This window comes from Tenrec ecaudatus, chromosome 8, assembly GCF_050624435.1.
Source record: "Tenrec ecaudatus isolate mTenEca1 chromosome 8, mTenEca1.hap1, whole genome shotgun sequence".
Classification (NCBI taxonomy): domain Eukaryota; kingdom Metazoa; phylum Chordata; class Mammalia; order Afrosoricida; family Tenrecidae; genus Tenrec; species Tenrec ecaudatus.
The window spans coordinates 6,825,885-6,849,113 of NC_134537.1; the positions used below are offsets into that span (position 1 = coordinate 6,825,885).

The window sequence follows — 23,229 nt, forward strand, 5'->3', positions numbered from 1 at the left end:
TAGAGTGAAACACGTGTGCTCCCCAGGCTTCAACTTCCTCCTCTGCAAAGACGGTGTTGAGTTGGAATGATTGAATTGTTTCTTTCTCAATTTTATGCCAATAAAACTTTAAAAAGAAGCTCACTCACTGCCATTGAGTATAGATTCAGACTCACAGCAAACCTTATAACGCAGAGTAGAATGACCCGTAAAAAAGGTGGGTGGGGGAGATTCAGAGCAACACAATTGGCTATTAGTAAAGGACAGTTAATAGTCTGGGGTTAAGCCGTCTGGGGCATCACCATCCGGTGGGGCCCCACAGAGCAGTCAGAAACAATTAAGGATGCGCTTCCTGTATGGAGGATGACCCCAGTGAAGTAGCCGGATCGGCGCATTGGACTGCTAACAGCTAGCTGTTTGCACCAGTGGCTGGAGGAAAGATGAGGCTTCCTTTCCTGCTCCTGTACTGATCCCCAGCTTCAGAAACCCAATGGGCCAGTTCTACACTGCTCTAGGGAATGGGAGTGTTAGTCCCAGTAGACTGGAGACTCGTGTGTAGAGAGCTTTATATCAAAGAGTAATTGTATATCATGAAAACCGTTCAGATCAAGTCCCTAAGTCCGAAATTGTCTGATATCAGTCTATAAATTACTGTTCAGACTCACGCAACACATGCAATGACGCTGAATGCAGGACGATCACAGGCCAGTAGGTGGAAGTCTTGTGCATCCAGTGGCGGTGGAAGCATCTCAGCACAGGCGTGGGTCTCCACGTGGCTCCTCCAGCTCCAGGACTCTGGCTCTATCAGCATAGCTCTATGTGGCTTGTCATCAGGAATGTGAAGCAGAGAGTGTGTGTTCTGCCTCCGGGAAAGAAGTCAGGAGTTTGCAGAATTGTTAGGAGGAGGCCATGCCCACACAGAGGTCTCATTGGCTATGACCTGATTGACAGACTAGACTCCACCCCTGCACTCAAGTTGACAGAGCATGATGTCACTGCCATAGTGGAATGAGTCTGAATCAACTAGATAGCAGTGAGTTTGAGGGGGGTGGTTTGTTTCATGTATTGCTGTGAGACTTCTAAGACATACAGAATAGAGGAATTTATACAGCTTGATTTTAAAATTCTTGTCTAGAAATTAGCGGATGAAGCCGAAGTCATAGGCTCTGAGTTTGGTGAAGTAATGGGATCCTGTGCACAGAGATGCTTAGTCAACCGTTCACTGTTAGGTGCATGAAGAAAAGGTTACAAACCCACCACTTATTTTTTTTACTTTAAAAATTATGTTATCTATACTCATGAAAAAGGTATATTATCATGTTTACATACATAGCAATATATGAAAGTTCGATAATTAATCACATCTAAATTTTATAAAGAACACAAGCATTATAACACTGATTGGTTATTAGTAGATAGCAGAGTGGGAGGAATTGGTAGCTTTAGTTTACAATGTAGGCATGGAGCAGAGCCCTCTGAAAAGAATCCCATCAGTTAGCAAGTCAGTCATCTATACTGGAAAATAACATATACATAGGAAAGGTTAGTGATTGTACTATTACTTTTTTTTTAGCTAAGCTCTTTTATTTTCCTCACATTTAATACAAATCAGTAAAATAGGTTAAAAAATAATAGGTTCCCCTCACAATAGAAAGGGTCTGCTTCTGCAGCCTGGGCATATTTGACAAGAGGGCACACTTCACAGTTCACGTGGATCCTTGTAACGTTTTGATTCTGATCCACTGAAGAGAATCTCATGTACATTTTAGCCACCGAACAACCCCGTGGAAGCTGTGGTAGACTGAGCACCTATTGCACTCCCAGATCTCACAAACTAAGAAAAATACCCCAACAAGGAAGTACAACAGTCAGGCTGTCCAGCAAGTCCATCTCGGGGTTCTTTCTTTTAGTCTGAGGTAGGAAAGAGGGCCCTTTCTTGGGCCCACAGATAGAAGTGTTCTTGTGGTCTAGAACTGTGTAAAATGAAGACAAGGTACACGTGTGTAGCACTCTCTGCCTAAGAAACTTTGACAACTTGTCGCAATGCTTCAACTGAAGGGGCAAGTTCCTTTTCTGGGTTGACAGTAGTCCTGTGTTGGCCGTGCTGCTGGCTAGGAAACTGACCGCCCCCGGCAAATGGTTGAATCGAAGCCCCTGGTAGGTGTTCCGGTGCACATAACACTTAGTATTTTCAGAGACCAGGTTTGCTGCCATGGTCTATTAGGAGAACAAAAGTAGCTGAAAAGCCAGGTCCCAAAGCTGCTCTGGAGCGTGGTCAGTAGCCATGTTAACAGCAGGCACCCCCACCCCGGTCAGACACAACGATAGCACTGAGTCCTTCGACACATGGTAAGTTTTAATACAGGAATCTGTGTCGATCACCTGGCATGATGAACCCCCTTCTCAGTTCTGCCTCCACTCTTGGGTCTTCCTTCCCGGGGACCCTGGGTTCACTGGGCCGTCACGTCAGCGCAGCCTCGGACTCAGCTCTCCCTGCAAGTGGCTGTCATGTGGCTCATAACCTCCCACAGCTGCACGCTAAGCCTGCGCAGCTGTCAGATTCTTGTGTGAGCAAGGTCCTAGACCACCTCCACTATAGTCACCAAGAAGACGGAGGTGTGTCATAGCTAAGCGCTTCAAGGGGAAGGTTAAGGTATGGAGACGGCAGCTGTGAGACGCAGCCACCACCTCAGGGACTGGGGGGACGAATGTTTGCTGATGGTTTTCAAACCCTGACCCCTCCACTCCACTTTGTCTTGCATACTTTGGACATGTGGTCAGGAGAGTCCGTTCTGGGGAAGGACACCATGTTTGGTAAAGTGGAGGTGTAACAGCCAAATGGCGACGGCACCCCTGGAGAACTTGAAAGACGGAAGAAAAAAAAAAGAACTTGAAAGAGGGAACACTTATTAGCCGGCCACCTAGAGGAACTAGCGTTCCAGAAGACCTGGGCCCTGGCTGTCAGGTGTGCGTAGCTTTTGCATTTTATCTGCACGAGCAAGGTCACAGAAGGGGGATGGGCAGGCATTTCTAGTGCAGATGAGGTTGTTAGTAAAGCGGGGAGGGTCTCCTTCCAGGAATGAGGAAGTACATGGGGTGTGCCAGTGCCATGGGTTTCTTTCCCGAAGGTTCTGAATCCCTCATGAGGATTGTCCTTATACCCCCTTGTGATGCCTCTATTCTTTGGTACTCATGGGCATCACTCTCTGGGTCCTCTCTTGGTGGGTGAGTTAGTTTATTGTGCCAACCTGGCCAATAAACACATGTGGGGTTAATTGAAGGATGGAGGGGTAAATGTCTCAGTGAGCCTCGCCTTTCTAGTTCTCTCTAGTTCTTGGGTCTCTTGCTTTGTGATGGGCGCACCAGGGTGCAGCTGCCTTAGCAGTTCCCTGCTTCAGCTTGAAACACTGACTTCCTGCAAGACATCCCCAAGGAGAAGCCACCTGGACCTACCCCGATGCAGCCCTGGGAGCTGGAGCAGCCGTGTGGAGACCCCTGCCAGCGCTGAGATGCTTACATATTCACTGATGCGGCTTTCCTCCTGCAGTCGGCATCATTGCCTGTTTTGTGAGGTGGAGGAGGACTTTGTGGACTGGTGTTGGACGTATGGGTTAATGAGTTAATGTTGGACTTGTGGGACTGGGTTGGGATATGTTCTTGATACACACTTAACCTTTACATAAAACTCTCTTATACATGAATTTCCGTGGATTTGTTACTATAAAGTACCTAGACTAACACAGTGGGAGTAAACCCAGTATCCGGGTCTGGAAGGGGCTGCTTTGCTTTTGCAGTTGGGAGATGGCTGTTCCTGACCACATGGAGTTTGCTTTCTGATTCCCTGACCCCAAGTATCAGAGGTCCAGCCATGTGGCGCTCTGCCCAGTGAGGGTCCCAGGACCCTCCGCAGTCCCCATGGAGGGCGTGTGGGCACACAGAGATAGTGGAGGCGGCGAGCTGCCGCTAGGCTCTCAAATCGCTAAAACAGGGCTAAAGAACACTGACAAAGGCCCATAGGAGCGCCCATGGACAGGTGGACCATTCTTCATGAGCGGTTGCAGCTCATGCTGGGCCGACTGAGAGCTTGGCTCCTAGAGGGACAAAGCTCCAGAGGTGACAGTTCACGAGGCCCTGGTCTCTGCAGACCCTCAGCTTCCAGTATTATGTGGTGAGGGCAGGGCTGTCACCTTTCCCACCTAGGGGCGGCTGGGGCGTGAACGCTTTACTCGGGGTGGGATCCGCAGGGTGTGTCCTGTAACTTGAAAAGCAGTTGGGGTGACTAGTATGACTGCATGGGTCCCGGTCCATTGCTGGCCACAAGGGCTCCTGTTTCCGGTTTTTGACCCACACCAGATCACCAGGCTGAAGAGGGTGGATTGAGTGTCCCAGAGGGACTTGACACCTCTAGCACGGCATGTTGGGTGTTTCTGAGGGCAGCCCCCAGGGCTTGGAGGTCTTCACTGAGACCTTGCACCCTAAGGACAGTGGGGTCACACCTGAACTGTCCCTAGGGGTAGGAGTCTCCCAAACATCATTTAAAACATGATCTCAAAAAGGAGCATATCCGCTGGGTGGGTCCTGGGTGACCTGAGCCTGGAGAAGGGTTAAAGGCGGACGTTGGTGACTTGGGCCCAGTTTCCTGATGCAACTTTCCCCTTGTTGCCTTCAGGGTCCAGTTCATGAGCTCTGCTTGCTCTGAGCTGTGAGGGCGGTGGGCTGCGTGTAAGTTCCACTTGCTCCCCAGGAGGGTGGTGAGCGGTTGGACCGCCTGTGCTACAAATGATAGCCCATCGTCACTTCCTACAGACAGGCGTTCCATGCCGAGGGTTCTTTTTTGGAAGAGATGTTGGGTCACCTCTCAGGCCTTCTCTGCCCAGTAGATGTTGCCCCCACCTTCTGGAGAAAGTGCAGACTATTACCAGCTAGTACCCAGACCTGCCCTTCAGCTTTGGCCCTGTCAGTGGAGTCTACCTGAATGTCTGGCAGACCTAGGGTAGGGGCCTCGGGGAGAGCCCAGTTTATGTCAGTGAAGGCTTGATCTCGAGCCTGCATCCACTTGACAGGGGTGATGAATGTCTGGTCCCATCAAGGCGGCCTACAGAGGCTCTGCCTTTTGTGCGAAGCCTATAATTCAAATATGGGAAAAATCCTGCCGCACCCAGAAACTCCCATGGCTGCTTCCTGGTGGAGGGTGGGAGTGATGAGGTCCCAGTGAGCGGCACCCCTGTGCAAGGTAAACCCCCAGGTATCGAACACATTGCTGGCATGTATGTGCCTTTTTCTATACCTTGTCCAAGAGCTGTAGGGGTGCTAGTGTCCCCATCCAATAGTGCTCTGGTCTCACTCTCAAGGAGCATGGCATCCGCCTACTGGCGGAGCGAGCAGTGTAGCTGGTCTCTGGGGAAGCTGGCTCAGTCTGATTTTCAGACTTTTCCGAACAAGGTGAGGGAATTTTGTACCCCTGGGGTAAGCTGACAGTTGCGAGTCTTAAGCAGAAGATGGCATCTTTCAGGTCCAGACAGGTAAACCAGGTGACCTTGGGTGGAAGGCTCGACACTGTGTATGGGTTCAGGACCACAGGGTGCAGGGTGACTGCCGTGCTGTTGATGGCCCGTAGGGCTTGCATGAGCAGTATCCCCCAGCTTCCTCATGGGCGGCGGGGAGTATTCTAGGAGGTCAGTCTCTTGGAGTCTAACAGTATGCTTGCTCTTGGATTCCCATATAGGCTGCTCCGGAGATAAAGAACTCTTGCCCCGACAGGTTGGCCTCCTGACAGGTTCAATGACAATGGGTGCCTGGTTGACTGCAAGTCCAGGGGGTGAGTGCTCGGCCCAGGCACGCTGGGAAAGATGGTGAGGAGCCCATCTGAGTTCTCATGACTGGCAGGGTGGCTTGAGTGGTCTCCACTTTTCCCCAGGGAACTGTAAGGGCCATGACCACGTGCTTTGGGTTGGTCAGGGAGAGCCGAATGGGGCCCTCTGGCACAAAGGTGATGCTCGCTACCAGTTTGGACAGAAGACCTGGACCCAAGAGGGCCACAAGGCAGTCAGGAACATAGAGGAACTTGTGGACTACGTCGTGTCTCCCAGCCGGCAGGTCCGGAGCTGACATTTTCCCAGTAGCCCCTTTGAGAGTGATGCTGCCCCTGCTGAGCGGGGCTACTGGGTGTTGGTGCAGTATGCCTCACAGAGCTGCTTCACAGGCATCTCCTGGGCATTCATCAGGCTCTGCAAAACTGTGGCTCATGTAGACATCTTCGTGGGATTTTGTCCTGTGAGGCAGAGCCCTTGCAGAAAGAACCACCCGACGGGGGGGTCAGGGCAGCCTACCCCTCCAGAGTTTGAAAGTCCCAGTTGGGCTGGGCATCCAGAAATGCTTGGGCTGCCCACTGTGTAGGATTGAGGGGACCCTGGGGGGGACAAGTGCTTATGGGTACCTTTGTGCCTCATAGGTGACATGCCTCCTTCCTTATGTTCTAAAAGGGGGGATGAGAAGCTTGCAACAATTATCCCAGTGGGTCTGGGTCAGTGAATCAACTAATTCAACCATGGCCTGGGGTTTCTCTGCAGAGCGGGGGCACTGTTTCTCCAGTTGAGGAGGCCAGAGGTGTTAAAAGGCAGGTAATAAAATGTGGGCTGTCAGATACCATTGTCCTGCCAGGTTGCACAGTTGGAGTTGGCCGGGTTTCTCTGAACAAGAATTGTCCAGAGGTTTGAGTTAGATGGCTGGATTCAGTGAAGGAGCGAGGAAGGCTCACAGCCAGACTGAAAGCAGCTGGAGCGATGGGGTCGGCCGGCGATTATACAACATGGTGGGCTGCGACCAGCAATTACCCATGGTGTCTGTGGAACATTTACACCATGGGGGGCATGACAGACAAGGGAAGGGGGGGGTCCCTGAATGAGGCCACACAGACGTCTGCCTAACCGTGTCCCTCTCAAGAGCTGTAGGTCTATCCTGCCTAAGGAGCACTGGTAAAAACCCCAGGCCTGGTGAGCGTAAGATGTAATTGCAGTATTGCAGGTAAAGGTCTAATAAGACTCCATGGCTTGGGGTCTCCTAACCATGGAGCTGCACAGACCAGACTACTGCAAGCAGCAGTTGGTTTTACACACACACACACACACACACACACACACACACACACACACACACACTCCATCTATTCATCCATCAGACCCTAATAGTTTAAACATTCCTCCTTTATTTGGGATGTCCCTTCCTGCAACCAGTAGTAATCCTGGCTGAGAGGTGATCAGTCCATCCTTCTGTCCCCACTGGACAGCCTGACTGAGGTGGAACGGAACCCCAGGGTCTTACATTGTCTGGATGAACCAGGCCTCATCAAGATCTCCACTGAGTCCGGTGGGGTGTGATGGAGGCTGCTCCGCCAGCAGGCTCACAGGCTGGATGGGGAGTCCGCGTGAATGCCTTTTCCCTCCTCGAGTCCAGGTTTCTGGCCACCGCCCCACGCTCCTCTCCAAACCGGTGGCTCAAGGGGCCAGCATGGTGGAGATTCCCAGTCAACGCACCACAATGCAACAGCAAAGTCGTGACTAGGGAATGAGCAGTGGCTCACTGGGAGAACTTGAGAGGGAAGGTTTGTTAGCCGTCCACCCTGAGGAACCAGGGCTCCGGAAGATGTGGGCCCTGCACGAGTGAGGTCACAGAAGCGGAATAGGCAGGGGGTTCTCCTGCAGACTGGCTGTGAGTAAAGGAGGAAGGGATTTCATGGGATGGGTGCCTTCCAAGAATGAGGAAGTACGTGGGCTGTGGAGTGTGTTTGGTTTCTTTTCCAAAGGTTACAATTCCCTCTCAAGAGCTTTCTTACAGAAGGGCATTGAAAAAGAGGCCCCGATGGCTGCAATGATGGGTTCACGCATGGGAACGGTTGTGAGGTTGACGCAGGACTTGCTAGTGTTTCGTGCTGCCACGCATGAGGCCGCTGTGGGTTGGACCTCACTGGATGGTACCTAACAGCAGCAACCACATATCTTGAGTCACCACCTTGAATGAAGGTATAACTCAAGTCACCACGCGTCACTGCCTTAATAAAGTCCTACCCTTGCTTGAATCACACCTTTTATCTTAACAGATGAAAGGAGAGCGGAGTGAGCAGAAAGGGGGCCTGGGGACCACCAAGAAGTGCAGGAGTGGAACATGTCCTTAGGACTCAGGGCCCCTGCACTGCGATCCTCATAGATCCAGGAGATGGGGAGGTGTAACACTGGAGACCATGACTGACCACAGAAGCATCACCAAAGAAACAGTCACAGCAGGGAGAGCAGAACTCAGTGGGCTTCCTGACCACAGAGTGAGAGAGAGCTGAGCACCTCAGAGCAGGATGCTTGCTAGTAGAATAGGATCCCTCTGGGCACTTACCAGGAAAGCGAAGGCGCTCTGAAACACTTAACCTGAGCATCTCCAAAAGACCTACCTGTGGCATGGCTGAGAAGCTATGCTGATTGGAAAATTGTATCCCACATGGTTCCTGCGCCTGAATTGTGACCTCAGAAACACTATGCATAGCTGTGTTAAGTCAGAATAGGAGCTCTGGTAGCACTGTGTTTTATGTATTGGGATACTAACTGCAAAGTCGGCAGTTCAAATCTAGCCAGCCACTGTTTGGGAGAAAGATGAGGCTGCTTTAAGAGTGAGTCTCAGAAACCCACAGCAGGCAATTCTACTCTGTCCTATAGAGACTGTGAGCTAGACCTCATGAGGCAGTGAGTCAGAATTGTATGCGCAATAGCAGTGGGTTTGGGGTTGTGGGTTTGTGTGTATTTTCAGTATACCGAAAAATCAGTATACCAAAATACAGTCCATATTGAACTGTTTCAGGAGGTTGCATATGAACCTGAACCAACATGACTGAAGGGAGACATCTGAGATGAAGTCGATTTACTGCAGCTGTTGTAGTCATACTCTGTTGGCCACAGACCACTTTGTCATGTGTTACAGGCTATGATCCCGTTTGCAGCAGTTCTCGGTTACAGGATTAGGGTGTGTGCATCCTAAGACCCCACTTTACTGGCGGGTCTGACTTAAATCACCATCTTTTGTTTTCCTGGTGGTATGACTCCTAAAAAGGAAAAACTACACCTCCATCCAAGCCTCCCCTTTTTTGTGACCTCCATTTCCTGAGTGCTGGCTGAAGCAAGAAGGCCTCTTTGACTTTTGGACGTCTTTGGCTTCCAACTTTGGACCCCGCATGTGGCTTCTGTGTGAGACAACTCCTTAAAGTCTCAGGAGTTTCTTTCTTATTCTTAAATTCCTATTTTCAATTTAATACTTTATTAGTACATGTTCTGGTCTCGGATTTTCTATCCCTGGAAAAGGGAATTGTAGCAGAGAAGGAATAGGGAAGATACATTTTTTATTTTGAAGCCATGGGAAGGTTTGTTCCCTTTTTGAGTGTTTCTCACCATTGAAAAGTTCTCTGGAGATAAGTCGTCATGCATCTCTTCAAAAGTTGCATACATTTGAATGTGGCCAGTGAGGTCTAACGAGCCCAGCCTCATCCTCACCTTCTTCGGGTCAATAACATTGACGCTCCGAGAACTGCACACAATAAAATACATCATCCTTCACGTAAAGTACATGTATGTACACTCTGCCCCTTGATATTTTACTTCTCAGCTGTCGCTTGTCCATTTAGAAATTGGACTCTTCCTTTTCCAGTCAGCCGTGATGACTCCCTGCTCCTCGGCTGGTTTAGGGATAGCGTGAAAAAGACGTGATTTGTATAACTCGTTACTAAATTAGATTTTAATTTATATGCAACTTCATTGTCCATGAAATACTCCAAATTGTAGCTCGTGATGCATAGCTTTGGAAAATAAACTACATTTAATGTAAGCTTTTGTTCTGTGAAAACATTCTACATACCTGCATCACATGAGAACATACCTGTTTGGGAAATTTCCTATGCACACGACTTTTTAAAATGTCACAATTACATCAGTGTTTCCAAATGTTAAGATAGCTTGGTGCCATGTAGCTTTGGATTTCTGCAGCTACTAGCTTTATGTATGTATTATTTTTTACTCCTTGTACTCTTACACATACCACAACATTCCATAGTTCAGTCACATCAAGCAGTATTGTACAGTCACTACCACCATCAGTTTCAAAACATTTTCTTCTTGGACTCTTTGGTATCAGCGCCCCTTGATCCCCTTTCTCCCCCAGCTACGAACTTTAGAAATTCAAAATTGCCATTAAAACTGAAGTTCTGAAAAGTGCATTTTGGAAATGGTTTTTCATTGTTATGTCCTCAGGTGACGACAACACAAGGTCACAAACAACTGCCTGGTATCAAAATTAGTATAACAGCAGCCATATGCTATGTTATAGGAAAAAACAGACCTACCTAAGATGCAGGCTTCTGCCTTTCTTCAAAGGTACACGCAGGTATATGGAGCAGACAGGAAGACCTGGTACGTCAACACACCGGTCAGCCCCTTAATGAGTAGAGGACAACAGACGCATCTGAATCTCTAGTTCCTGGAACTGAAGTCAAACTGAGAATGGCAGTATTGCCTTTTTGTTTTGCTTTTTTCTTTCATCCATCAACTATTACGTCAAAAAGAACAAAGTGCGCCTAGCATTTTACTTAGGATACTTCAACATTCTCAGTTTTAACAGAAACACCAATACCTTAAAAACAAATGAAGCTGCTTCAATAAATAGCATCCATGCTGGTGAGACTTTAATCATCTACAGTTGAAGTGGGAAAACAATGACACTTTCGCCAGAATAGCCCCAACTCAGGCAGACCCCCCACCACGACCCAGGAACATCCCACCAAAGCACTTCCGGAATGCTATTAGCTGGCTCTGACCAAACTCCTGTTTCTGCAAAATACCATTTGTAGGACAACCCCCCCCCCACTTCCCTTACAAACTGGAAATCGAAAGGCATAAAAGGCCTGGGTCAGCCGCCTTCCAGCTTGGTTTTCTCCACCTCTTCAAGCGCCTGCTCATGTTCTCACATCGTGGCCTAAGCCAGACTCAGGATTTCTACAACACCTTGGGACAGAGCCCGATCCAAATGGCAGGCCCATCCCGAATACAGTGGAATGTCAACCGTGTGTGTTCAGCACATCAACGGCCTCAACATCATCACCAATGTCCTCAAACTGGATTTCATTGTCATCTGTCATCTCCAGGGCTGAAGGTATCCTTTCATTGATTTCAGCCTGCTCTGGAAGCTCCACCGCAGGCCTTCGGCCTTCTGGCTGCATCTGCTTTCCTCCCTCCCCCCAAACCACCCCCACACACCCTATCATGATCCCAATTCTACCTTGCAAGTCTGGCTAGACCAGAGGATGTACACTGGTACAGATAGGAACTGAAAACACAGGGAATCCAGGGCGGATGATCCCTTCAGGACCAGTCGTGTGAGTGGTGATACTGGGAACATAGAGGGAGGATAGGTTGGAAATGGGGAACCGATTACAGGGACATGTGACCTCCTCCCTGGGGGATGGATAACAGAAAAGTGGGTAAAGGGAGACATCGGACAGTGTAAGATGACAAAATGATCATTTATAAATTATCAAGGGCTCATGAGGGAGGGGGAAAATGAGCTGATGCCAGGGACTTAGGTAGAGAGCAAATGTTTTGAGAATGATGAGGGCAATGAATCTACCAATGTGCTTGACACAATGGATGGATGTATGGATTGTGATAAGAGTTGTATGAGACCCTAATAAAACAATTTTAAAAAACACCCACTTTGTTATCCTGACGGCCTGGTTGACCCAAACCCTGTTCCTCAGTTTTCCCGTGATGTGACACTGTCTCTTTATACCATGAAAACACGTGGGCTTCTTACTGGGCATTCCCCAACATTCTGATGCCCTGTGTACACTCTTGGCAGCCCCTTTGAATGCCACCTCTCTTTTTCAGACTCATTTGCATTGTAACCTCAATGTCTATTTTTACCTCCTTTGCCTTTTCTTCTTGGCGTTTCCGACTCCTTTTTGGGTGGCTGCGGTTCTTCTGAGGTGAGCTGGACATCCAGTTGTGTGTGCCAAAGTCTCGTGAGTTTCTGTGAGATGCTGCAGAGAAATACAGAACCCAGGAACATCAAGGCGCATAGTCAAGGGTGGAGCGAAGGGAAAATGGAGTTGTGTAACATCTGGGAAATGTTGGACACTTGGGACATCTTTAATCTCCAACTCCTTGGGAAGAGTCTGGTATTGTGTCTTCTAAAATAAATTATTTCCTCAATACCCGGATTGCAATGAACACACTAATGAAAAACATGTCTCCAGGAATTGACAAGCTCCCAACCGAGATGTTTCCACAGATGAAATGCCGGAGGCACTCAGGAGCGTAGGTCAAGAGATTTGGAAGGCAGCCTCTTGGCCAGCCAGTTGGAAGCCACCCACATCTGTGCCCATACCAAAGCGAGGTGATCGACAGAACGTGGAAATTAAGTGAAAAACAACAATTCACAAGATATTGAAGCAGCACTTCAGAGGAGCTGCCGTAACTCCGAGAGCTAGATGATGTGGAAGGAGGGGTACCTCTGCTGGTGCCGATGGATCTGGGCTGAAAGCAAAGAACACCAGAAGGGTGATGACTTGTGCTTGGGTGACTGCCAAGCCATGGCATGTACAGATAAGGAAAAGGACAGATGCAGTTGGGGTGGGGGCTGGGGGTCCCTGCACTAAGATACTCCAGGGCCCAGAGCTGAACTAGGGGCGCGCTCAAATGCTTTCCCTGCGTGCACCTTGCAACATGCGACAGTTTTACACACAGGCAGTTCACAACTCTTTTTAAAATCTTTCTTTTCTAATTTTATTGGGGACTCTTACAACTCTTATCACAATCCATACACACATCCATTGTGTCAACCACGAGCCCTTGGTATCAACTCATTTTCCCTCCTCCTCCATCCTCCCTCCCTAATGAACCCTTGATAATTTATAAAAACAAATATTTTCATGTCTTACACTGACCGCTGTCTCCCTTCACCCACTTTTCCGTTGTCTGTCCCCCGGTGAGGGGTTATATGTCGATCATCGTAATTCCTTCTCCCTTTCTCCCTGCACCTTACTCTTGCCCTCCTGGTATCAATACTCAGTTTGTAATTCTTCAGGCTTACAAAGAAATTAGCTCATTAGTTCAGGCTGTTCAAAGACAGAGGGGAGGATGGGGCTGGGGAATGTGATATAACTGATAAAAATGCAGGTGGCTGCTCTCTGCAGCCTTTCTTGGCAGCGAGTGGGAGGCAAGTGTCCGTTTCTCCCAGGCAGACAGACATAGCAGCAGCTGCTTCCAACAGCTCCCTCATGGGCTGTTGCGATTCTTCCACGACCGCAGGCCATGAAGTATGTTGGTCCTGTCCTTATTTGCCTGAGGGAACAAACAGCTCCCCGGCCCACTCCCGCATGTAGGGAGCCTACAAGAATGGGAATTGCATGTGCTCACGGATAAAGAAGCAATTGTTCAAACAGAACAGGGCATACTGAGTGTCTTAAAACAAGGACAAGCGTGTCTGGAGACTGTATCCCTTCACGGTCCTTATTCCACCTGTACCCAGAGTAAACAAGGTGAGAAGTGAAGGGGGGGGAGGGGGCTGGATGCACGGATGTGGAACCAGGGTTGGTGGAAGACTCATTAGCACACTGTGAGATGCAGATAGAGCAGGAAGTCAAGAGGACTTAAAGCATTTCCTGATGGAGATCAAAGATTACAGCCTTCAGTGCGGATTACACTTCAACAGAAGGAAAGCCATTGGACTCAAGCAACAATGTGGGAGATGGAGAAAAGAGTGAAGTCTCAAGGATTTCTTTTTACTTGATTCCACAAAGAATGCCCATGAAATCAGCAGTCCAGAAATCAAATAATGTATCACTCTAAGAAAATATGCTATAGAATATGTCTTTAAAGGGTGAGAAAAAACCAAGATTTCATTTTGAAGAGTAAGACATGCCTGACCCAAACCACGCTATTTTCAATTGCTTCATGAGCAAAATTAATGACTTTGATCAATGGTATGGTGAAGAACATTGTGCATATCATGAGTTCTAGAAGCATGAATGAATCTGCTTGGAAGTAGAGCCAGAATGGCCAGACTGGCAAGACTTAATTTCATGTGCTTTAGACCTGCTATCAGGCGGGGGCCGTCCTTGGAGAAGGACATGTCATTGTGTTGAGTCACATCAGGAGGTCTTAGGCTGGCTCCCTAGAGAAGCAAAACCAGTGATGTTTACCTATGCCTACACAAAGAGAATGTTAGATCAAGAGGTAGACCCAGGCAAGTCCAAGTCCAGGCAGATTCCAAGTCTGTGAGGCAGCTGTTGGGCTGAAGGTGCCTCCTGATTTGAGTAGCCGAGGGCCCGATGAACCCCAGATCTACAGGAACGCCATGAGTTAGTGGCTGCAGAGGTGAATTGATTGTGCCAAGAGAGAGCCTGAAAGTAGGGGTTGGGAGGCAAGAAAGAGAAACAGAGACCAGATGGTACTGAAGGTCTGATCAGACATCAGCCTTGAACAACTGTATTGTAAAGCTTATGTTCAATCAGTGGGAGGAGCGTGGCAGGCAGAACTTTACTTTGTACCTTGCTCCTAGGACTTCACGGTACATTGAATCTGAACCAGTACCTTCCCTGAGCTGGTTTGTTTTACTTGTCATTGTGTTCGTCCGGGTCGACTAGAGAAACAAATTCATAGACACTCATGTGTGTAAGAGAGAATTTTACATCAAAGAGCAATTGTACATTAAGAAAACAGGTCAGCTGTATTCAACATCACAACAGTTTCAGTGCCAGTGTTCCCTGAGCAGGAAAAATGAAGTTTGAACAAAGCTCCTTTTACAAAAAAAAATTCACTGTGACCAGAGAAAACTTTTCCAGGTGACACCACTGGGTGCACTAAGTCCGTGAGAGTTGTTCACCTATTGGAAAAAAAAAAAAAAAGAAAACATCCCAGTCCAGTTCAGATCAAGTCCATAAGTCCGATATTATCCCATATTTCGATACTAATCCATAAATTCCTCTTCAGACTCAGGCAGCCATGCAATGATGGTGAATGCAGGAAGACCACAGGCCAATGAGTGGAAAGTCTTATAGATCCAGGGGCAGTGAAGCATCTCAGTGTTGGCGTGGGTTTCCATGTGGCTCCTCCAGCTCCAGGGCTCTGGCTTCATCAGGGTAGCTCCATGTGGCTTGTCAACAGGAATGTCAAGCAGAGAGAGTATGTGTCCCACCTCCAGGGAGGAAGATAGGAGTTCCCAGAATCCTCAGGAGAATGCCATGCCCACACAGAGGCCTCATTGGCTATGGTTTGATTGATAGGCTAGACTCCACCCCTTCCCTCAAGCTGACAGAGGATTATGCACCTGGCACAGTCATATAGACAATGCCTATTGTGCAGGGTCACACAAAGCCTTGGGCCTTGTCCCTGACTTCTGGACAAGACCACCAGTGTCTCTATCATCCTGGCAGCTGGTCCTTGACAGGCTTGTAGCTGCAGAAGCAAATGAATCCAAGTTGGGCAGGTCTGATGGCAGACCGCGGAAGACTCCCGGGATCTGCAGGAACAGACCAGGTTGTTGGCTAAGTCCCAAAGAACTGAAAGCCAGCGAGCCACACACAACATACGCACCCAGCAAAAAGCAAAAGCATGATTTCCCACAGAATCCACTTATATTAGAAGCAGGCGACACCCCGAGGAGATTTCCTTTCAATTGCATCAGAGTTGAGTGTGTCAGTGACTGAGCATTACTCCCTGCTTGTGGTTGGTAAGCTTTGTAAACTGGGTGTTATGTTGTGCTCGGGACCCCGAGACTTGAGCATTAGCTGACTCCTGACACCTGTTCTGGATAAAGCTTCTTTGATGTATTCGGCGTGGCTTTGACTGTCTCAAAAACCGGGCACAACACTGAGGATGGCACAGGATTGGGTAGTGAAAACTTGACTCAGAAAACTGATGTGGTAAATTTAGGAAATTTGAATCATGAGGCAATTTAACCTTGGTCTTAAGGCAGCTTTTTGTACTAACTTTTTTACAAAATAATAAAGATTCTGAATCATGCCCAAGCTTTTTTTGTTGTGTTTTTCTTCATTGATGCCATTTCTTATTACCCCATAGCAAGTTACAATGACTATGAGATGTATATGTGGGAGCTCCGGTGGTGTGGTGGTTATTCATTGGGCTGCCAATCAAAAGGTCTCAGCAGGAGCAGGATGGGGCTCTCTACTCCCCAAAAGAGTTACAGTCGGCTACCGACATTTCCTTAGGCTCTGTGAGGAATGGCCCGTGGACCAGACCAAACAGGGCCGGGACTTGGGCGCTTACCTGCGGCAGCGGGTAGCCCAGGCCTTTCGGGAGGGAGAGAACACGCAGATTGCAGAGCCTGAAGCCTGTGATCAGATGTACGAGAGCTTAGCACGGCTCCATTCAAACTATTACAAACACAAGTACCCTCGCCCCAGAGACACAAACTTCAGTGGCCTGTCCTTGGAAGAGTACAAGCTCGTCCTGTCCACAGACACCTTGGAAGAACGGAAAGAAATGAATAGAGGCATGTGGAAGACACTGCAGAAGTTTGCCCCCAGGAGTCCCGAGGAGAAGCACAAGGCCTGGGCGACGTCCTTGTCTCACCCACGGCCTTAAGTATGGGGTCTCGTACCTGTCATAAATAAAACTTCCCTGCCTCCCCCCCCCCCCCCCGCAAAAAAAGAGTTACAGTCTTGGAAACTCACAGGGGCAGATCTATCCCATTTTGTAATGTCGTGACGAGTCAGCATCAACTCACTGACAGTGAGTTTGAGTTTATAGAAACACAATAGTGGGTCTTAAAGGCTTGAAGATAAACAAGCGCCCATCTAGCTGAGAAGCATTGAAGTCCATATGGAAGAAGCACACCAGCCTGTGAGATCATGAGGTGTTGATGATCAGGTATCAGGCATCTAAAACCCAGAACACAAAATCATATCGATGTGAATGAGGGGGGGTGCAGAGTGGAGACCCAAAGCCCATCTGTAGACAATGGGACATCCCCTTACAGAGGGGTCACAAGGAAGAGATGAGCCAGTCAAGGTGCAGTATAGCATCGAGGAAACATACAACTTTCCTCTAGTTCTTTAATGCTTCCTCCCACCCACTATCATGACCCAAATTTTACCTTAAAAATGCAGCTAGACCAGAGGATGTACATGGGTACAGATAAGAGCTGGAAACACAGGGAATCTAGGACAGATAAAACCCTCAGGACCAATAATGAGAGTAGTGATACCAAGAGGGTAAGGGGAAGATAAGGGGGGAGGAAAGGGGAATTGATCACAATGATCTACATATAACTCCCTCCCTGGGGGACAGACAACAGAAAAGTGGGTAAAGGGGGGCATTGGGCAGTATAAGACATGGAAAAATAATAACAATTTATAAATTATCAAGGGTTCCTGAGGCAAGGAGAGAGGGGGATGGAAGGGGAAAATGAGCTGATAGCAAGGGCTCAGGTAGAAAGAAAATTTTTTGAGAATGATGATGGCAACAAATGTACAAATGTGCTTGACACAATGGATATATGTATGGATTGTGATAAGAGCTGTATGAGCCCTCAATAAAATGACTTAAAAAAAAAAGAAACACAATTGCTAGTGTCCACAAAAATGTAGTGATTCACCTTTTTTTAAAATTTAAAGATCATTTTATTGGGGACTCTTACAGCTCTTATAACAATCCATACATCCATTGTATCAAGCACACAAGTACACCTTGCCATCATTATTTTCTAGACACTTTCTATTGAGCCCTTGGTATCAGCTCTTTTTCCCCCTCTCCCCACCTCCACCCTCATGACTCCTTGATAAATGTTAAATGATTATTGTGTTCATATCTTATACTGACCGTGTCTCCCTTCCCCCACAGTTTCTGTTGTTTGTCCCCCTGGAGGGGGTGTGTGTGATGATGTGGCCATCATCACGATCGGTTCCCCCTGCCTCCCTCCTTTCCCCAACTTCCCCTGCCCGTTGTGAGTCACCTGTTTAACACGGTTTTGACTGTTCATCTGCGCTGCATATGCTCCGTGTGTGGTTTTGTTGATCAGTCAATCAAGTTCTGGAGGGACTGGCAGAGGAAGGCATGGGTGGCCCAGGAAATAGCTAGTCATGTCTGGCTGCAGAAGAGAAAAGGAAGCTTAGAAGAAGCGAGTGAGTGTTTCCATATCATTCAGAAGCATGTCATCTGGCTGGCTTTGGCAGAATTTGGGTCCCTGGAGACTGTATCCATCTGTGAAAATGTTGACGTCAGTACATTGCCCACCCAGCAGCGCATCCATAAGGGACATGAGCCCGGCCGTGGTGCAAATTGGTCTTGTAGGTAAAGAAGACAGGCAACTTTCTCAAGCGAGTTCTTTCATCTTGGCATGTCAAGTCTCTCTGAAATGCTGAGCCAAATGTTGACCTTCGTGCCAGAGAGTGAACTGCCCGCTGACGTTGTTTGCTTCTCTCCGAGAAAGGAGAGCCGTAGGATGCTTTGTTTCAGCTCTCAGTTGAACACAATTTGTCCCTGGCGAAGTTCTCTAAACGAAGTCACTATGATTCCACATTGCTTTTGGTGAAATGGTGCCATTGCCAAGATTTGCACCAGACTGAACATTGATGGTGGAGACAGACAGGAGCCAGAACTGCTGTGGGGTCCCCAGGTGTTCCTGAGCGCCATCAGACCAGTCAGCACTGACAAGGGGCCAGAGCAAAAGCGGTCCCCACCCACCATGAATCTGTACTGTACGGGTCAGACCTGGGAGTCCTGCTCTGTCCTGTAGGGTTGCTCCGAGTCTCCATCGACTCCATAGCAGGGAGTTTGGTAAGATTTACAAGTCAGAAGGAGTTTTGGTGGCCTAATGAGTTACGTATAGGGCCAAGAACTTCGACGTAGGCAGTTCGAACCCGCCAGCTGCTCCCGTAAAGAGTTCAGTCTCAGAAACACACAGAGGCAGTTCCATGCAGCCCCGTGACTGTTGACACTTTGTGTTTCCTTCCTGATTACCAGTCTCTTTTGAGCCCTTTCCTCCAGGGAAAGTATCCCATCCCAACAGGTGAGTCCTAGCCAGACGGGGCCCACCCAACATGCACAGAAAGCACAGCCACACCTAAAGGTGACCCCTCTTACCCACCCCCCAACCAAAGAAAGAATTTTAGTCAAAGACATCACTGACCCCAAGTGGTGTACCCTCAGGGCAGGGGCTGTGGTCTGAGAAGTCCAGCCCAGGGGTCCTAAGTTCCAGATGGTGACACGGGGACAGGGACCTCAAGCTCAGGGAGACAAGGCTGTGACCAGGGCGTGAGGCCCAGGCTAGACCCAGTTCCTCGGAACCAGAAGATCTTAATCCAAGATGCCTTGGCTTCCCCTCTGTGGACAGTGAGATAATCCAACTGGAGGAGCCCCTCTGCCCCTTCCCGCCTGTTCTAGAAAATCAAATGCAGTGCATGGGGCCATGTGCTGAAACTGGGTCGATCTGGAGCTGCAGGAGAGGCAGCGACAACTCTAGGTTGGGAATACCTACCTTCTAGGACAGCAGTTCTCTCAACCTGAGGGTCGTGACCCTTTTGGGGGGGGGTTGAACAACCCTTTCACAGGGGTTGCCCAATTCATCACAGTAGCAAAATGACCATGATGAAGTAGCAAGGAAAATCATTTTATGGTTGTGGGGGGGGGGTCACCACCACAAGAGGAACTGTATGAAAGGGTCGCGGCATGGGGATGGCTGCGATCCACTGTCCTACTGGGTATAAAGACAGAGAGGAGGGACGGGCTGGCGAGAGACGTGGCACCAGCCGTGGGGAAGCCTGACATCCCAGGGCAGAGTCTGAGCTGGGATAGGTTGGGAAAGGGTTGACACAATAAAGAGCAGGTTGCTAGGAGACCCCAGCCTCCTCAGGACCCTCCTTCCTCTTTGACTCCTGGCCGCCCCCACAGCCTCTTCCACCTCAGGACCTTCAAACAGGTGAGCTTCCATGTCTTCATGGCGTCCATCCCCGCAGCCCCTGGCCACCGAAGACGTGCTCCACTCCGCATCCCACCTCCACCTGCCAGGCCCCTCTCTTGGCCCTGCCTGTGTCCAGCCACCCACTTCTGGAAATCCCCACAGAAGTACGGACTTCATTCACCATGACCCTGTGGGTCACTCAGACGGCGGCACTGGGGCCGAGTCCTGGCCAGGGTGTCACAGAAGCTGCAGGTGTCAGGGGGATGCTGATTGACCCAGCTGACTTGGGGGGGCGAGCAGGGGGATACTCCAGATTTCCCAGAGACTCTCCTGTTGCCATGTCTGTTTCAATGAAAGCGAAGCCATGAGAGAGCTTGGCAGAAAGACAGTCGTCAGACGTATCCCCCAAACTTGCTAATACTTGGTGTCCCCGAGCTTCCTATGTAGAGGGTAGGCTTACCCTGAAGCAGAGGGAGCTTGGGTCTGGGGCCCCTCCATGATAGGGTCCTGAGCATGCGTTCCAAGGGTGAATCCGTGCCCTGTTTCTGCTCTCCCAAATCACCGCAGACGTGGGCATTGAACCAATACTCGTGCATGCAGTCCTGGGGGTCAGAAGGTTGGCCTGGTGCCCTGTGGAGGGAGTCCTCCCATTCAGAGTCAGGGCTCTGGCCATCCAGAGTTCTCCAGGCTCAGAGGGAGACTCCGCTTTGTTTCTGCTTGGCCTGCAGGGGTGGGTCAAGTCCTTCTCATGAGCTGAGAACCTCGTATTCTCTGCTGTCAAATCTCTGCGACCCGGGCACAGATTTGCTCTCTGCCTGTAAGGGGTTCAAGTGATTGCCACATCTCCACGGTTTGACGTCCCCATCTTAATCACCAAGGCCATTTTGTTCAATTGAATTCATATTTAAAAAATTACAGGCACTGTGCCCCCCTCACCCCTGCCCAGGCAGCGGCAGGGGTGGTGTGGGGGCTGGGGCATACGCCCCCAGCAGCGAGGACGGCCATCCCAAGAGTGATTTTCTGAAAATTAAAAGGGACCCCGGGGGCAGGCGGTGGTGCCCCTCCCCCCAAGACACACTAAATTGCAAGACTTTATATATATATCTGGGCCCCAGGGGGAGGAAAGGGCATCGGGCAGCGTCCTAGAGGGGGGCCCACAGGCAGCCCCCAAGCCATCCTGCCTCTTCAGCCACTTTATTAGCTCAGACACACCGCACTACAGGCGCCCACTGCCGCCACCACCACTGCCACCCCCCATGCAGTCTGGGTAGCTGGCTGGGCCATCCTTGTGTCCATGGGGCTCCATGTCCCCAGCCCCACCCGCCCTCAGTGGGGGCCATCCCTCCTCCTCACCCTCACGGAGCCACTTGAAGAAGGCTGTGACAGGTAAGGGCCACGCCCTTGTCCTGCTGCTCAGCAGGGTCCTTGCTGCTCTCCAGGCTATAGAAAGCGTCCTCCCTCACCACGTCCTCTTGTCCTAGAGCGTGTCAAAGAACATCCGAAGCAAGTTGGCAGGCTGTCCTAAGGCCACTAGAAAGGCTGGAGGGCATAGAGCGCCTGCAGCTCCTTCTGCTGGTCACACAAGTATTTCTGGAGCGGTTTCGTCCGGCTTTCAGCACCGAAGCATCCGCTCAGGGGGTCTCGAAGATAATTGCAGACACTTGTCATGAGGGCTCAAACATGCATGTTGGATGCTGCCTGCTGCTCACTCAGATTGGCTTCTATCCAGTCACACACCCGCTCATTACTGCTGCCTTTCTTCAGCAGCTTCTCCAGCTGCCTGGTCAGCTCCTCAGAGGGCAGGGCCTTCTGGCCAGGGGCCTCAGCCTCTTCTCCCACCATGTACTTCACCTTCTGTTCCACGGCGAACGCCCCGACATCCTGGCCTTCAGGGAGAAATTCCTTCCAGCTGAGCCCAGCCTCTTGCCACAGCGCCCCCACCTTTTGGGGACCCCTGCTTTTGCACAGAAGCCCCAGGATCTCCACCATCAGAGAGGCAGCTTTGCCTAGGGGCCTCAGCGGCTTTGTGAGCTCCCTGAACAGCTCCCCCATGGGCACCCCGCCTTCCTGCAGAACAGGTAGAGCCACACGTGGGGGTGGCGATCTCCATGTCCTCCGCTACTTCCAAGGTCTCCGAGAGCCCTTGGTAGTACTGAGCAGGGGAGAGGTGCCCAGCACAGAGCAGCTGGTGCAGCAGCTGGCCCATGTGCCCTCTGGCTCCAGCGCTGCGCTCCAGCATAGAGTCGACGCCATGAGCAGGGAGGGGCCAGCTCCTGCACACTGTACGGCCTCCTTCATGTCACTGAGATGGGGGTACTCCTCGAGGATGGGCCAAGGTCATTTTTAGGGAGTAATTCTGATGACCACACGTGGTCAGACAGCCTTCTAAAATGTGAGAGCGTAAGATTGTTGTGTGTGTGTAAGACTCAGCATTTTCCACGTGTCCATTAATCTGAGACACAGTTATACAAGCTACAGCTCACAAATCATTGTTGCTTTCTTGGAAGCATTCATTCAGTGTGTGATGACCACTATTTTCTTTCTTTTTAAATCACTGTTCCATTTTTCATTTAGCACGATTTTGTTGGCACTTCTTCCACAGCCCACACGACTCAACAGCAGCACCATTTCCTCTTTGCTCTACTCAGGATTCAGTGCCGTTTGTTTTAACTGTGTGCCATGATTGACACAGCAAAACATTCTCTGACTCGACACCTTCTCCGTGTGTATTTTAGTGCCATTGATTATGCTCTGTCATGCAGCCATTACCGATACCCTATTACAAATGATCCTGGCACCATTATCACAAATTGGATGTCCCTTAAGCCAAAACTCTCCCTCCTTCACCCATGGCAGCCATTGGCCACCTCTGGATGCCATTTTTTTCTTGAAGTGGTGTTCTAGCTCTAAACCTAGACTTCCTCTGTTACGTCCCTTTAAAAGAGTTTTATATCTATTATCACAATCCATTCTCGGGTTCCCTTGCCCTTCCTGCATTCATTGTCTGCTCCTGCATTTCCCTCCCCCTCCCCGCGCCAGTATTTTCTTAAGGCATAGGATAGAATGGCATGGGTTTAAAAGGAATAGAAATCATCAGGAGCATTGCACATGATAATATTCTGTGGAAATGTCACACACACACACTTTTATCTCTACGACGTCAGGATGTAAACTGCTCTCCTTTGTGCAGCTGCTCAGGGTGAAAGCAGGTTCTGAGAAGATAATGTTTTTAAAAAGATACCAGAATTCATCTGAACCCTCCAGATGACCCGGCTCTGATGGTGGGAGGGTATCTGGGATGGG

The 23,229-nt window shown here is 49.5% G+C and overlaps 3 pseudogenes; 1 reads left to right on the forward strand and 2 right to left on the reverse strand.

Moving 5' to 3' along the window:
- Positions 1–1,996: 1,996 nt before the first annotated feature.
- LOC142454633 (ragulator complex protein LAMTOR3 pseudogene) lies at positions 1,997–2,368 on the reverse strand (annotated as a pseudogene).
- A 2,966-nt stretch (positions 2,369–5,334) lies between these two features.
- LOC142454634 (ubiquinol-cytochrome c reductase complex assembly factor 2 pseudogene) lies at positions 5,335–16,610 on the forward strand (annotated as a pseudogene).
- A 4,532-nt stretch (positions 16,611–21,142) lies between these two features.
- Positions 21,143–22,257, reverse strand: LOC142454635 (eukaryotic translation initiation factor 4 gamma 1-like; annotated as a pseudogene).
- Positions 22,258–23,229: the final 972 nt, after the last annotated feature.